We start from the raw sequence: 16,362 nt of genomic DNA, 5'->3' as shown, positions 1-16,362 counted from the left end.
AAATGCTTAGAGCTTCTCAGTCGAAACAGAATTAAGTGCAAAGCTTGATAATTCCTTCTTATTTAAAAGTGTTATGAATGCTTCTTACAGTCTTCCTTTCTCTTCCCAAGTAAGGCACAATATAATGAATATATTTGCTCACTGTGTATACAAAATGGCCCTCCTCATTAGAGATGGGGGGCGCTTTCGATTTGGTTTGCATTTTAACTTGCTCTTCAACACAACAACGCACAAAGCGAATGTTTCAAAATTCACACTTTCCCAAATTTCGTGATGCAGTTTGCCGATCGCAATGTGTGTACAAAAATGCACCTGTTAGGACAAACTGTGCAGAAAAATTAGGAAAATAACATTACAAAAATATTGGGGAAAATTTATTGCAAAATGTGTACTGATATGCTGGTGAATTTTTGTGAGGATTTTTTTTAAAAAAATCACAAACTGATATGCAAACTGGATTTAAGATTGAAAAACCCCCTGAAGCTAACAGATTCATTCATCCCTATAGTTAACTAATTATGGATCAGTTAAAAATGTAAAGACAGGCATGTTCGTGTGCCTCAGAGATTATAGGCCCACAGCACTTGGTCAGAAACAATTTTGTGCTACCTTTCTGCCTTTGTGGGTGTTGTCTCCTTGTCCAATATGATTTGTATGATTGCAGGTTTGGGACTGAAGCAACCTTGGCTGCCCTGCTGGGCAATTTGCCTACATCACAAACTAACAGGGTACATTGGATGGATGGGAAGAAAGGTGGGGCCACAATGGCAGGCCCACCCCAACCTTTGTGTAAATTCTGCATAGGGCCCATGTGCACATAACACTCTGTGTTTAGGCTCTGAATGGAAGTCTGGATCAATGCCCAGAGGTTAGGAGGGGGGAACTATAGCTGTGATCCTGTTCCTCCTTCCACGAATTCAACACTGCCTGTTAATTTTCTGAACATGATTTCTGTGGCTACACGTGGCGGTGTGAGTTCTCAGAAAAGAATGCTCCACAAGATTGTGGAGCCAAAAAGTGGTTGGTCACTGTTACCACCTGAACTGGGTCTAATTAAACATTTCCAACATTTCTAAATAAAAACCCCTTTCCTCTTTAACTGTGAGTCCTTGTAAACATGAAGGTTCTCAGAGTTGTGATAGGCATCATTTTGATTTCATAGGAGTCCTCCTTTATTTACCTAGCCTGCTCTCAGCATTTCCTCTCCCTCCGCTTGGGAAAGCTTTAACAGAGCTCTTTGCTCCCACACTGCCACAGAGATTTGTTTCAGAAACCTTTGAAAGAGATTTTTAAAGACCCTTGTCATGGGAACAGCTGTCAGCCCACACAGCTGACTTTTAATATTTGAAGCTTTTTTAAAATGTTTAATTTGCTTCTACAGGTTTTGAGCCGATTTTATTGTTGCTGAGTTAAAAAAAAAATCTGTTGTTTTAATTAACCCCTGCCACCCAAGCAACTGAAAAGCACACCAGCATCTCGTGATGTTTCTCAAGCCTGAGCTTCAGAAATGAGTATATTTGTATGGCCTGAGCCCATAAACCGAGTCACACAAGCATTTATTTATGCATTTGATCGCATTTATAGATCGCACCTCACAAAATACCTCACAGCAATTTCACAGCGAAAATATCAACAAAAAGAACAATTAAAAAAACAATCCCATATGTGAATACAATTTCAACAATTCCATGTGGGTGAAAAATTAAAAGCCACTTCATATGTAAAACCTATTCCAAATCCAATAGAGACACAGGTGGGGATAAAGATTTCTACTTAAAAGGCTTGTTGAAAAAGGAGAAATCTTTCAATGGGTGCTGAACAGGTGACAGAGATGGAGCCTGTCTGGGATGGGATGGGATGGGGAGGAGTTCTGAAGGGTAGATGCTATTTCAAGTGGTGTTTGTTATAAAGCAGGATGATAAAGCAGGTTATAATGTAAGATGAAGAACTTTATTTAAACAAACTTGCATTCGTCTCTTTCCCTGCTGTTTGCACTGTTTGTGCGGAGTCATTTCTGGGTAGCTATTCCCTTAATCTGTGCCTTCCCTTGGTGGTCACTAAATTTCTATCTCTGACTGTTGTCCTCATTCTTCTACATAGTTCCACATAAATACAGGAGCCAGGTTCAGTTCCTAACATCTCCCATTAAGAAGGAATGGGAACGATATCTCTGTGTTATCCCAGCAAGTGGCCACCATCCAAAGAAAACAATGCTCAACTCCATGTAAAGCATTTCAATAGGTCAATAATGTTGGGTGAGTGAATAATTTAATGACTTCCAAAGGTCTGATAGTTAATGGTATAGGGGTGGGCGGGTGGGAGGACAACCCACTAGTTCTGCTCCAATCTTGTTACCAAGTAGGGAGGCTTCAGGAATTTGATCTTTGCGAATTTCAGCCTGAACTTAAAAATAATAACGGGCGCAGATTAATGCAGAAATGGGATGAGCTTAGGACAGAGCACATGTGAAAATAGTGTGGACTAGAAATAGATTGATTTGCTCCTATTACAGGCACCAGACTGCTGATGCGAACTACTTTCACTTCCGTAGGTCCACACAAGCATAAGCGTAGAGAACAAAAACAAACAAACAAACCCCCAAAACCAACAACAACAGCTGTCACTTGAAATATGACGTTCCCTAAAATAATGCAAAGTAGAATAAAGCCTAATTCACATGTGGAGCATTTTGGGCTGTCGTTACTCTGCAACCAGGACTTCTGCAATTTCATTACTTTGGCTTCACCGGCCCAGGCGGAATGACAAGGAGCTAGATTCATTGAGCATGGATCATTGGTCTTTCCCTTGGTGTTTCTCTCCTTACAGTGTGCCAGGGCTATCTATCTACTGGATTTTGAAGACCTGGGTGCACATCAATATCCATTGGCTTTCCCCACTTTTACCCATCCTTGTGAGCCTGTGGGGCAGATTAGGCTGAGAGATAATGCTTGCTTCCATTGACTATCATGGCTGAACAGGATCTTGATTTCAAGTCTTCTACTGGCTTACTCCCTGCCTAGTAACCTGTAAGAGTAGTGGGGGTGCTCTCCGCAAGAAATGGTGCTGATCACTCAAAGCTATACATATTTCAGTCTTTAATCACATATGTACAAAGCAGCAGACATCGTTCAGCCATCTGTACTGTCGGACTCAGATCCAGGAAGTAACTTTTGCCGGCTTTTTCTCCAACATAAAAGCTTAGGCAGCCCTAATCTCCACCTCTGTGTTTTACATTTCCACTCCCGCCTCTCCCTTGCTGATGGGACCTGTGTAATCTCCCCCTCTGTTCCCGAGCTGAGGCTCCTGTTCAGCACCCCCAAGCCCTTTCACTCCCTGGCTACTTCCTGCCACCCCTCCCCTTCTCCTACTGCTATTTCCTGTCCTTATTCTCCCAGCCATCCCTGCCCTGCCTCCTCCTCCTCCTCCCTCTCTACCCTCAAGGTCTTGCTGGGCAGTGCCTTGACATAACCACACATTAGGACCCCATCTGCACTATACATTTAAAGTGTGATCGCACCACTTTAAACCACCATTACTTCACCTAAAGAGTCCTGTGAACCACTGCTGTTAAGCAGGGTTTTTTTTCCAGCTGGAACTCACTGGAACTTTGTTCCAGCACCTCTCAAGTGGGCACCATTGCCATTATAAGAGAACAAGGGGAGGTGTTCATGGTGAATTCTGGCACCTCTTTTTCTAGAAAAATGGAACTGCTGTTAAGTATGCCAGGAGTTGTTAGGAGACCCCCTATTTTCATCACAGAGCTACAAGTCCAGGATGGTTTAATGATCACCACTCTTTCCAGGAAATTCTTGGCCATTGTACCTCTGTGAGGACAATAGGAGTGTTTTTTTAAACAACTCTCAGCACCGTTAACAAGCCACAGTTCTCAGAATTGTTTTTTTTTGGGGGAAGCCATGGTTGTATAAAGCAGCATGATACCGCATTATAGTGCAGATGGGGTTTAGGTATTGTTGTCTTGTAACACACACACAAGAAACCGTGCAAATACATCTTATTTCTTTACAAAGGAATGAAAGGGAACTCCTTATGCTAGGAACAGCATGTTTCAATACACTTGAGCATGCCAGTAAAAATGGCACCCTCCTCTTCTCTTTCATAATATCTAGTTATTAATGTCTCCATCATGATGAGGCCTTTCTCTGATCCTGCCAGCAGCATGCAGAACAGAGGTGTGTTAGGACATGGGTACATTTTACTACTACCTATGAAGGGGTGAGGGAACCTGTCAAACAGCTGCTAATTTTCACTTGTGGCGCTGTGTATATTGCAAAGTGTGTGTGTATTTCAGCAGAGCAATTTGGAACGCCAGAGCCCCAAACTGAGCGGGGTTCTAAATTTTCCTAGATGGCTCTGTATCTGACTGCTGCGCAGCTGTTAACTCTGCACAGAGCATCTTGTGCCAGATCTTGCAGAAGGCACCTCGGCAATCAGAGGAATTATTTAACTCAATTATTTTTATTAATTTATTGTATGAAATCCTTCAGAGCGAATCCTCTTTGATGTGCGATATCCTAATCACACCCGCAGGGCATTGCGAAGCGCAAAGCGTGCGTGAGTGTCTTTAATTCCTCAGTGGTATGATAATATCTTTTTTACTAGTGTAAATAAATCAATTATTTAAGTCAAATACTTTGATCACTGGGAACTGCCAGTGAATGTCTGCGGCTCTGCAGTTTACGGTGGGCAATTCTTGCCTGTAACAACTACCGTTGCAGTGCTTGTAGCTCTTCATTTCAATCTACTCTTAAAAATGAGATTAGAAGTCATTCACCACTGTACATACTTATCTTGGGCCTGGTGTGGGCACAGCGTACCTTAGCCAAGTGGAATAAAAGGGTGCTTTCATCTGTCACAGGGTTAAAGATGTGCCACTCTTCTGTCTCATTAACTAATTGCTATTGTACAGAGAACGCATACAATGATTTCTCCCAACACACTGTGAACCTGGTTCAAACACTCTGCATCACGATAACAATTATTTGCCCATATGGGTAAAAGGGTATTTTGGGTCTCTTGGGACGCAAGGTAAATTAGCATTTTATATCATATTAATGAAGTGTTAATTGTTTCTCACAACGTCCGTGTGTATGCGTGTGAGAAAATTGAATGCGTTCCTATTGACATTGTCGCAGAACAGCCATATATTACCTTGTGGCACTTTCTGATGAGTTCATCGAGAAAGTGAAATATTACTAATTGTGAAGTGTAATTAGCCGTTCATCTAGTAGAGACCTTATTTTAAAGTGAAGCTGTAATTTTTAGTCAGAAAAATATGCTTCAAAAAGCCTTTTTCTTAAAAGTGTAGTACAGTAAATATACAATCAGCATGTGAACACCAGCACACAAAGGGCTTTGAAGATGATTTGGTAACTTCAATCATTTAGGACTCACATAACCCCATTTTAAAACCCCTGCATTTGTTGCCAGTTTATTCCTGGGGCTGGTTCAAGGAGCTCATATCGGTGTTTTAAGCCATAAATATCTTAAGGCCCCAAATATATGAAAGATCATCTTCATTCCCACCAACCTTCTGGAGGATACCTTGCTGGATTAAAACATACAATATTTTATCCCCACACTGTCAAAAGTTCAAAATAAAATATTTGGCAAAAGTCTCCTCTATTAGTCACAGATAGGATTGCATGCCCTGTGCATGGTACAGTGAGTTCTGGAGAGGAGTTGAAAAGAACGAGGAAGCTTTCTGATAAAAACAAAAGGGGAAGATTTCTCCTTTCCTCACAAGCCATGCACTTCCTCTGTTACGGGATCCTCTCTACATTCCAGTCACCGCTTGTGGGCCTTTATGTAAGACGTGGGGGTGAATAAATGTAAGAAAGCAAGTTTCATTTTCGCAGTTGAAAGTAGACCAGCCGATACCATAAGCTGTTCTAACATACAGGTGTTCTTCTTTGTAGGTTCTGTTCAATTCCATGTATGGGAATGTGGCTGTGCAGACCACAGGTAAAATCTTCTACAAATCTCTGGAAGATTAGGATCAATGGCCTCTCCTATCTCTCCTGTACACAGCAGCATCCCACACATAAGGTGAGGAGACACAGCCAGCTGGAAGGGACCTCTCCCAATAAAAGTCCCGTGAGAGCCACTTACGCCTTCATAAAATCATTGTCCTTTGGACTCTTCCCCTCTCCATTTTGTGTCAACTTTCCAATAGGCGCAACAGCAAGTGCTATTTGTTTTTAAATCTCCTACTGTTGTAGGAACGAAGTTCACGAATTTCATCTGTTAGTCCTTTAAGAAATAAATGAGGATGAGGACCTTCAGCCATTGCGCCTCCCATGCTTGGGAGAAGGCCGAGTTGTCAAATGACACAGGCCTGCTGGAATTGGAAGCTGTGCTCCTGCTTTCTCTAGCAATTAATGCTACACACATTAAGGGAAATCTAGCCAGTGCTCCTCTCCTTTTTACAACAAAGCCTGCAAACATGGCATTATGGGCCAGAAGGCTTATTACTGGACAGTTTCTATAAAAGTAGCAAACTACCATAACTGAATGCCTTTGGTTTTTTTTAAAGAATCCTTATAAGCTTCTGAAAATATATTGGAAAAAACACTTGGACCAAGGTTTCTGTATGAAGAATGGTGAAACAAAACCTTACTGTACATTCAGCTATGTGCTAGTCTTCCTTAAAGCATTATCTCCACTTTTGGTACCTCTGTTTCACAGCATGGTGGTGGACCATAGAGGATATGCCCTTCGACAGAAAGGAACTCTTTAATGAAGGTATGATAATCTTGAGAAGTTGAGGGAGGACAAATCCCAATTTTGCTCCTTTGGTCTCTCTGGATGTTCTTACCGTTATTGACGGCACTCCTTGGATTTTCCTTCTGAAGTGCTGTTGATCCAGCCATGCCCAAGCTGTCTCTTTGTCGCATCAAAAGCATCACCTCTCAGCCTCCAAGATGCTTTTCCCCCTCAACAAAACAATAACAGAGAAGCATCGCTGCTGCATCCATTTTCCATTCTCAATACAGGTTGCTTCCCCCCTTCTTCCTTGAAATATCCTCCAGCACATTTCTGCCATGTAAAAAGTCACTTGCTTTGGAAGCCCCCTAGACAATCAAGAAAAGAGAAGGGAAAATTTTTTTTATTGGAATATTTCTGTCCTGCCTTATGTCCATGAGGGGCAATGAAGGTGACTCATGAAAACCAGGAAAATAGAATACAAATATTCTTAAAAGGATATTCACTTCCCAATAACAACAATAAACAATAAACAAAACAGCGGAGGCATTAAAACAAATAAAAAAAGAGAGCAAGAATTTTCAACCACTGCTTAGGTCAGGTGATTGCTTAAATGGTAGCATCCTGGACTGGCACATAAACCAAAGCCTGGGTGTCCTGTCAAAGAGGCCCTCATCTGTTTTATATACACAGCACAATCTGTTTCAGACAATGCTGGGTCAAGATATCATATGTGTTAGGTTAATATGAGAGGAGCTAGTCCTTCTGATATTCTCCCGGCCTCACGTGTGTTTAGAGCTTCAAAGGTAAAAACGAGAACTTCCATTTGCCTGGGAAAACAGGAGCAAATAAAGTGGTACATATTGATGTTTTGTGACCTGAAAAAAGGGCTTCTGTTACAACTCTCGCTTCCACATTCTGAACCAATTGGATTTTCTAAATGCTTTTCAAAGGCTACTCTGTATTGAGTGCATTGCAGTAATCTAATCTGGGTGTAATCAAGTCATGTATGACATTGGCCAGACTGGTTTTCTCCTAGAAAAGGGTAAGGTTGGTGTAGAAGTTGAAGCTGAGCAAAAGTGCTGCTTCTTGATTTTTTGGGGGGCAACTTAGGTTTTATTCATCTCTAACTCGTGTATGTGTGTATTGCATAGCCATGACCTTAGCATATTTTGTCTCCAGATAACCGATGTGTCTGATACATAGCCTTTCTGCTGAAGCCAAGATGGTTATTGCCTAGAAGCAAGAAAGCAAACGAACCTCAATAGGAGAGGTTAAAACAGAACAGACAAACTAACCAGTTATTTAAAAATCTAAGAGGAAAAGGAGTGGATGATAGACGTAACGGGGAACCATTTAAAGGAATATGCAATCCTTAAATGATTGCAGCTTGTGCTTTTTGCTACTCGTTGGTTTACATGTCTCAGTAAAAAGTCGATGAAGAAAATGCAAGTGTGTTCCAACTAAGATGTTTCCAGAGAAAGGTTGACACCCATGTATACTCAAAGGGGTTTATGAAAGGAGAAGAAGTACATGAGAGAAAACTCATAGGCTGCTGGCCTTGTCAATGGCTTTTATTAGCCAGGAGAGAGAATGGTTGTTGTGTTAGAATTCAGGAGAACACCCAAGATAGTGCACCTGAGCAAACACTGTTATCCCTGAGTGAAGTCCATACCAACAGAGAAGGCCAGCGCAAGGTCCACACACGGCTTACATCCCACTTAATCCTGAATACGAGGGGTGGGGTAAACAGGTGTGTAAATCTCATTTTGGCTCTCTCCACCAACATGAAGGTGACTTTATGACTATTATGGCACACTTTATGAGTTTATTATAGGGCGTACCTTAACAAGCTTGCTGGGTAGTTTCTTGGATTCCAACCCCCCCCTTTCCCGGTTTAGTTATGTGGCAAAGCTGAGGAGCTTGTGGTAGCTAATGGTCATGACAGACCTTGGAGAAACTGGTTACATCAGGAGAAGATGGTGGTTTTTTTTCTCCCACATCGAAACTCCTTCCGCTTGAAGGCTTGCAAAACTCTGAGTGGTTTCGGACATAGCTTTGCAAAACATCACGGTTTCAGCTGGCTTTGGGAGGTTGGCACTCTCATCCCGGGAGCTGCCCCCCCTCTCCACCCAAGGCAGCAACAAAAACCACCAGTAAAGAGTCTTAAAGACACTCAGTTTAATTATAGTATAAACATCCACGGACTGCAGCCCCACTTTGTCATGTTCATGAAGTTCTCTGTTCAGCTGGGGAACTGCAGCTTGGAATCTAGAGAGCAATGGCTGGGGTTGATGGTAGTTGTAGTCCAAAGCAGGTAAAGGGCACCGAGTAAGGCGGACATGAAAAAACTGTCTATCGTGGGGCCAAAAGGCCATGGAATGTAATAAGTACAGGAAGTCAGTGTCATTTCTGTGCAAAGTCCAGATATATGTAAGATATATCTGAGCCAGCAGTTCACCAGAGGGGCTTAGTACTGGCCCACAAATAGACAATGTGCCCTTTAGTCCAGTTGCTGGTTCTGCCCGCAGTCCTGGCATGGCAGCAGCTGGTGCTGGGGCCACGGTTTGGGTGTGCCACCCCTAGGCCATGCTATTCAAATGGACATTGGGAGAGGCAGTGGGAAAGGGCAGGTATGAAGGCGAAGTCATTGCCCGCAATGCTGAGCCACCACACATGTAGTGTGATTATCTAAATAGGGGGTACGTATGGAATACGGTGTGGGAAGGCACTGGGTGGTTCTGTCTTCTTGTGCCCCTTGATTTGCATGTAACACGTACGTGCATGTGCACGTAACGTACGTGTACACACGTACACGTAACACAATCTTGGTATACATCCACCCACAATGTCATTGGGCAAGTGTGGATTCACCCTGCACACAATTGCCTGGACCACATACACGTGTTTTGAAATGGCCATGCTGCAGGGTAATAACAGAATCCATCTGCAACAAGCTTTTATTTCTAAACAAAACCAGACTCTCAAGAAGAACTTTTCAGGGGCAAAACAAGAGGTTTAGATTGTGTGTTGGCTATGTACTTAGTCCACATTAGTCCATGTCTTCATTGATTTTACTACTACTACTGCTACTGCACTACAATTTATTACATGCCCTTCGCCCTAAATTCCCAGGGCAGGCTATAACAATTAAAACACAACATTAATATTAAAATACAGTAGAATAGTACACAATATTAAAAACAGTTTAAAGCAAGTTAAAGCTACATAGTGTGGGTCCTAAAAGTATACATCTCAAGTGTCAAAAGCCAGGGTGAAGAGGTGGATCTTTAGCATTCACCGGAAGCTATATAATGAAGGTGCCAGAATAAAATGTGTGTGCACAGCGTTATAGAAGTCCAACTGCATTCAGTGGGGCATATTTCTAGGTAAATGTTTGTAGAATTGCAGCCAAAGTAATAGAGAACTTTCCTTCAATTCACTTATAAAACACAGAGACATTTCTTTGCACCTAAATAGCATTGTATGAATTGTTGTAGGTGAGCCGTAGTTTTTGAGCTCAAATTAGCCATCACAGGTTCCTGGAAGTAACCTATTCTGTCCTTTGCCTTGGAATGAGTGAATAATACAGAAACTGATGTATGCTGGCAACAAAATAGCTGAAAATACTTCATTTCTTGTTTGTTTTGACTGATTGCTGCTTATGGTCATATAAAGGTATATATGGGGAGTGCCTTCCGATCAATAAAAGAAATAGGAATAGACAACATGCAACTCTAGAGAGGAGGAAGGCAATGCGTGTTCTTAAGCTACAGAAACAGATTTCAACATATGGCTCAAGTATTTCTGCTGCAAGGAATTGCACATTCCTAAACCTGTTTTTAACTGATGACATCCACCTTTGACTCTGAGTATTGCATTTACAGCCAGTTTGCACACCTCTTGCTAAATACCTTCCTGTTTGGGGGGAAGGATGGTGAAAGGGTTTCTCAAGAGCTAATGCTATTTGCTTGACAGGTCTTCTCTTATTAAATTGTCTGGCTTGACTGATAAGACGTGCCTCAGTACAACATATAGCTAACTATAATGCCTGGATAACCACCAGAGAGGAAAGACGGGAAATTTGGTAGAATATCAGTATGCACATGAAGTCTTTGTGTGTGTGCACATGAGCGCAAATGAATTTGCTTTATGCTGTTTGGGGTCACACCATATTTAACCACATCTTATCCTTTGGCTCCACACACTCTTTAAGGTGTATTGGGACATTTAAAGTAACAGTTTCCAACGGCTTTTAAGAACTGACTTTATGTCAGTTGCTTTGTGTGTGTGTGTGTGTGTGTAAATCAATATATATGAAGGGATTCCTGTAAGTAGAAATGATGGCTCCATTTCTCAGTGTGACAGCAGAAGGTGGTTGTGGCTTTTTTGTTTTTGTTTTTAAAAAAACGACATCTCAACCAAAATGTGTGAGAGAAGTGTTTCTGAAAGTAGCCACTGGAACACAGATGGAATACCTGGAGCTCTCAAGAGGTTGTTGGACTACAACTCCCATCATCTCTTATTACTGAAAATGCTGGTCTGAGGCTGATGAGAGATAGAATCCAACAACATATGGAGGGCAACAGATCCCCTCATCCCAGCTCTAGGAGGAGGTTTCTCTGTCAAAGGCAGGGCTCATCTGGTATAAAGACTTCTTGGTCCAATGAAAGGCCAGACCCTCCAAGTGTCCCTATTTTCCAGGGACAGTCCTGGATTTACAGAAGCCACCCTGGTTTCTGATTTGATCTCGGAATGTCCCGCATTTTCCTTAGGATGCCCCTAGTTTCATCGGAGAAATGTTGGAGGGTAAGGAGTTATGTGACTCCCGATCCAAGGAGATAAGTAACTACGCAAACTTTAGATGACATCTGAAGGCAGCCAGACAGGGAAGTTTTTTAAAAATGTTTAATGCTTTATTAAGTTTTTAATGCGGGACATCCAATACTTTGGCCACCTCATGAGAAGAGAAGAATCCTTGGAAAAGACCCTGATGTTGGGAAAGATTGAGGGCACTAGGAGAAGGGGACGTCAGAAGACAAGATGGCTGGACAGTGTTCTCGAAGCTACGAACATGAGTTTGACCAAACTGCGGGAGGCAGTGCAAGACAGGAGTGCCTGGCGTGCTATGGTCCATGGGGTCACGAAGAGTCGGACACGACTAAACGACTAAACAACAACAACAAACAACAACAACAAGTTTTTATTTATGTTGGAAGTCACCCAGAGTGGCTGGGGCAACCCAGTCAGTTGGGTGGGGTATAAATAATAAAATTATTATTATTATTATAGTTGTTGTTGTTGTTGACTAGGTAAAGGTAAAGGGCCCCTGACCATCAGGTCCAGTCGTGTCCGACTCTGGGGTTGCGGCACTCATCTCGCTCTATAGGCTGAGGGAGCCGGCGTTTGTCCGCAGACAGCTTCCGGGTCATGTGGCCAGCATGACAAAGCTGCTTCTGGCGAACCAGAGCAGCGCACGGAAACGCTGTTTACCTTCCCGCCGGAGTGGTCCCTATTTATCTACTTGCACTTTGATGTGCTTTTGAACTGCTAGGTGGGCAGGAGCTGGGACCGAGCAACGGGAGCTCACCTTGTTGCAGGGATTCGAACCGCTGACCTTCTGATCAGCAAGCCCTAGACTCTGCTTTAACCCACAGCGGCACCTGGGTCCCCATGTTGTTGACTAGGACATCCCTATTTACATCAGAGAAATGTTGGAGGGCATGAAAAGCATCTCACCTTGTAATCATAACTAAAATTCAGGGTCAGGACTTCATGAAATATTCTTTTATTGCGGCATAGTTTCTAAAGTGTTTGCCTGGCTCTGGGGAATGCAGATTCTAGTCCTCTTTCAGTTGTGATCTCACACAGTGGCCTTGGCAAAGCACTGCCTTCCAGGGGCTAACTGCACAATACGCACAGATGCATGAAACAAAGCCATGCTGCTCTTTATGAAAAAGGAAAGCATCTTTGGGAAATGGGGAGGCGAAATATTGAGGGAGAGATCCCTCAGCTTTAACCCTTCCCTGCTCTCTGCAGCTACCATTGGTAAATGGTACCATTGACAGTCCTACTTCTTGACATTCTATTCCGGAGTAATTGAGGATACCAAAGGACCACTTCGGATTAAATGCTCCCAGAAGCAACTTGGAACACAAGATGTTACCATTGGTGAGAATCATATTATCACAACAGCATACCCCTGATCATTTACTGAACTGAAATTTTGTGTGTGTGCGTGTGCCCATAAGAGGCAAGCTTGGCATATGCATGCAAATTCTAAATCAACTTTACTTCTACAAATTCATTTAAAAAACAAAACAAAACATTTTCCTAATTTAAAAATGTTCAACATTCTGAATGACAAATGTGTGTGTTTTAATATGTTGATCTATTGAATGTGGGAGCTGATTCTTAACCATATCAACTTTAAGATTCATCAGGCTTTAAGGATTGCTGTTTTAAGCACCCCTTAACGTTGAATTCTGAAATCCAAAGTAAGAACCTTTGAAATTCAGGATTCACCATTCTGAGTTTGGCCAATTTAAGAAAATGGCGTGAAAGTTTGTTTGGGTTCTTACCACTCACTTTTCAACTTAGCTTTTCTAGTTGCAGCTTTTCAGTTCCATTATAACGATCTTCTCTCCCACTCTCTTTCCTTCAGGAATGCTTTGTTGACACAGATTTTGCTCAGTAATACCAGGGGGAGTTGTATTATGTTAACTTGTCTTGCTCTTCCCTCCCCTTCCTCAGTGTGTAATCTTATTTCCCCAGCTGTACAACTGTAAATGATGAACTTTTTACATTTATGTTCCATATCTATTTTGAGCTGAAGTATAATAATTAACATTGTTAAATGGCAGCCCTCAAGGAAGGCAACTTGAAAAGGTATTTTGATAGGTCTTCATAAATCTACTTCGGCAACATGCAAAGTGTCCGCATATCTAATAATCTGGATAGGAATATATCCCCCGCTCCCCAAAAGTAAATCTTTAATTTCATAGGTTTGAGTACCAAGTAACATATATCATCAGTGATAGTGTCCAGAGCCTTGACCAAAGTAGTATAATTTCTGTTACATTTTATTAACTCATAATATTATCCTCCTTTTGCAGAATTAGATTCTTCTCACAAAGGCACCATTTAATTAATATTAGATCAGTTAATTTCCTCATAATTTAAAATAGTTAAATTTGCCAGATCAATTTTTTAGATTAGGTGATTGTGGGGTCTGCTGACTGAGGGTTGCAGATGCTCATTTTAAAGTCCTAAATGGCCTTTAAGGCCCTAAATGGCCTCGTTCCAGTATACCTGAAGGAGCGTCTCCACCCCCATCGTTCTGCCCTGAGGTCCAGTACCGAGGGCCTTCTGGCGGTTCCCTCGTTGTGAGAAGCCAAGTTGCAGGGGACCAGGCAGAGGGCCTTCTTGGTAGTGGTGCCCGCCCTGTGGAACGCCCTCCCATCAGATGTCAAAGAGAAAAACAGCTACCAGATTTTTAGAAGACATCTGAAGGCAGCCCTTTTTAGGGAGGCTTTTAATGTTTAATAGGTTTTTTTCATTTTTCTGTTGGAAGCCACCCAGAGTGGCTGGGGAAACCCAGCCAGATGGGCGGGGTATAAATAATAAATTATATTATTATTATTATTATTATTCATCCCCTCTGCGGCCCTGGATGACTACTTTAGTGGTAGGCAGGCAGTGGCTCTGCCTCATACTTTGGTAAAATTGAGTGTTGCAATTTGGGCAAATTAAGGTGGAAGGCAGCCATCCAGGATGGAAACTAAGTTGGCTCCCATTCAAAAGTGACACTGTTGCCCACCTACCACTCAAATAGCCACCTGGGTCCCCAGAGAGGGGCAAAAAAAATATTGTGCAGCTGCATTGGGGTGGTGGTGGGGTGTGTGTGTGTGTGTTGGATTGTGTGTGGGCCTATTGTCAGCACTCTGCTGAGGGCCCCTTAAATCTGGTGCTGTTCACGGTTGCCCACCCCTGCTTTAACTGGAAATGCTACGGATTGAACATAGAGAGCTTTCTCCACACAAAACATGTGTTTCCTCATAGGGCTATGGCTCACACCCAGTTATCGCCCACCCCCTCCTAAAGGCTTTTGTGTAAGTACATGAAGTAACTCCTAGCAGAAAAGAATGGACATTTAATCAGCTGTTTGAAATTTCCGCTCTATTTCCCTCTTGAAAATATAGGACACGAAGAGCTGCTGTAGGATGGGCACCGACATGGTCAGTGGCAATACATAGATGAAGTCTCAACTTGCCAGTGGAAGAGGAGCTGTGGGTCACACTCTAGGTTTCAGTGTGCAAATGCTGCACTTTTTCTGAAGACAGATGGGCCTAACATCGGCAAGCTTGGAAGAAAGGTGGGATATAAACAATAATGAATAGATCAACCCACAGTCTGACTTGAAGAAGATAACTTTAGCGGTGTGAACGAATCACAGGAATCAGTCTGTGTGTGATGAGAGAAAAGAGAGAGAAGGGGGTGGGGAGGAGATCTATAATATTTAGGTTCAGTGTAAACATCAGAAGCAAGATAACTATTGTGGAATTTGCAATGGAAATGCAGTTATTTCTACTGGACCAAGTGCAAGAATGTTTTATCTCATGGAATTTCCAGTCAAGAATGGAATTATTTTTCACCCTGCTGAGGCTGCCTCAGCACCAAATATGGATTCAGCAAGGAAGGAGGACCAAAAATACCATTCGGCATTCAAAACACAGCTGTTGTGGCCACATTTTTCTTCTTCCTCTCGAAACGGGGGGCAGTATAAAAATAATAATAATGTATTCCTCTACTGTTATGGTACTACTGGTGGCATTGCAGATATTTTCTTTGCTGCCTCCTTTTCTTTCTCTCTCTTCTTTTATAAACCATCAAGCTGATTTTCCAGCAGTTCTTTATCTACATGGTGTGCTCTTCCCGGCTTTAACAATGACAATAAGGTGGGAAGAGCACCAATTCTTTGATCTTTGGTACTAATGGAGAGCTCTGGTATGATGTGGCTTTCCGACAAAGCAGGCTACCGGTATTTTCATGGCTGATGCCAAACCAAGAACTGAGCTGGGGAGAAAAGCCAAGAATCGGAGAGCAGACGGTTAGTTTCACACGCTTAAAATTAGCCCTACTCGTCCATCGGAGTGGCTCTCGTACTTTATAATTTATTTACCCGTTTTGTCAGTTGTGTCAGTCAAAACGGCCAGCCCTTCCAGCAGCTGGGAATCCAGCCCCTTTGCAGGAACAATTGACTGCATCTTGCTGTTTCTGGCATGTATTCATTATAGGGCTAGTGGAGATCCATTGCATGAATGATGCCATTCCAGCATCATCCAGGACGGGTTCCTTAGGGTGGGAAGCAGCTGCACAGTAAGGAACAAGAACAAGTGGTAAAGCCGGTGGCAGTCACACACACACACACACACACACACACACACACACACACACACACAATCTAAAAAGGAGCTTTACATCAGTAGTTCCATTCGGACTTTATTCATATGAAATGGAAGAATGCAGAAAGGTTAACTTGCTGAAGGCTAATTTAATAAGCCAAATAGAACTACCATATTTTTCTGTGTATAACGTGTATAAGGCGCCCCCTATTTTTGGGGACTCACATTTAGGAAA

The 16,362-nt window shown here is 42.4% G+C and overlaps 1 long non-coding RNA gene across 2 annotated transcripts; it reads left to right on the top strand.

The window, feature by feature from the left end:
- Positions 1-2,118: 2,118 nt before the first annotated feature.
- Positions 2,119-16,137, top strand: LOC118082410 (uncharacterized). Of its 2 annotated transcripts, XR_015948873.1 has the most exons (5): positions 2,119-2,255; positions 5,937-6,066; positions 6,706-6,762; positions 12,763-12,894; positions 14,925-16,137. It is a non-coding gene; the product is annotated as an uncharacterized LOC118082410 (long non-coding RNA). The 2 variants fall into 2 exon arrangements; XR_015948872.1 differs by having other exon boundaries at positions 5,937-6,762.
- Positions 16,138-16,362: the final 225 nt, after the last annotated feature.

This window comes from Zootoca vivipara, chromosome 3 (genome assembly GCF_965207765.1).
Source record: "Zootoca vivipara chromosome 3, rZooViv2.hap1.1, whole genome shotgun sequence".
NCBI classification, from domain to species: domain Eukaryota; kingdom Metazoa; phylum Chordata; class Lepidosauria; order Squamata; family Lacertidae; genus Zootoca; species Zootoca vivipara.
The sequence above is the reverse complement of the archived record's forward strand: the minus strand, read 5'-3'. Positions and strand labels throughout refer to the sequence as shown.